Raw genomic sequence first — 1167 nt, 5'->3', positions numbered from 1 at the left:
CAATCCCGTTGCCGGTCCCCGGTCCGGTACGGGGGCAACACTGAGGGTTGCGATCCGTTGCCGGACACGGAAAAAGTCAAAAGACAAAAAAAAAAAAAAGAAAAACGATTGTAAAATGTAAATTGTAGAAAGTTGTTAATAATGACTATGTAGTGATTAAAAAATGGTGGCAGAAATGAGTCTGGGGAAATACCATAAGAGAGTAAAAAAGTGAAGATCTCATAGAACTGTTAATGGAAATATCTGAGAAGAGATAGGATTAGCTGAGCACGTGACAAGAATGGTCACTCTGACAGTTTTGTCTCCATGATGTGATTCTTCATTTTTGAAATCATTGAATGGTACGAACGTGGTTGGATAGCTAAAGTGGACATTTAGAGTAGCCAGAATTGTAAAAATATACAGGGGAGCTGAGGTGTCATATTTATTCACTGTGCTACCACAAGATCATTGAGCAAATATTTGGCTTCAGGCACTTATTGTCACTGGGTCACCTAAGAGACAGAGACCCCTGTCTATAGGACTAATATTATATTCAAGGAAGACAGACAAGAAACATGAAGGAAGATACACTAAATTATATAGTATGTTAGAATGTGGAAAGCAAAGTGGAAAGAAGAAAAGGTGAATGGTATTAGAGTACGGGATGTATATGACATAGTGCAGTAAGGGAGACCTCTTTAACAAGTGGGCTATTGAGAAAAAAGTTCCAGGCAAAAGAAGCAGGTAGTTAGGCAGGTTTGGTACGGGGGAGCCCTGTGAGTTCTGTGTGAGTACCGTGGAGCCTCAGCAGTTCAAGGCCTGGGATTCCAGCCCAATTAGCCATTAGCCTGATTTGCTCCCTGCAGAGACACTCAGGGAATGTGGATGAAAAATCTTGGCTCTGCCTCTGGAAATCTGCCTATCTCCATAGTTATTGACTGGATCCTGGAACCAGGCTGCCTCCTGGTTTCTGAATTGGATTCCTGGAACTTCACTAACAGAGTCATTTCAGTACTCATTACAGATGCACATTCTCATTCCAAAACCCACTTAGTGAATCAGACATTTTGTTGGTCAGGCCCAAGAGTCTGTGTGTACCAATATTCCAGGTGATTATGATTCATATTTAAGAACATTCCAACCTATTATTGTGGTTATTATGTACCAGGTGCCTGCATTTATTGC

Source organism: Galeopterus variegatus, unplaced genomic scaffold (genome assembly GCF_000696425.1).
Source record: "Galeopterus variegatus unplaced genomic scaffold, G_variegatus-3.0.2 Scaffold12805, whole genome shotgun sequence".
Lineage (NCBI taxonomy): Eukaryota > Metazoa > Chordata > Mammalia > Dermoptera > Cynocephalidae > Galeopterus > Galeopterus variegatus.
This window is presented reverse-complemented; position numbering follows the sequence as displayed.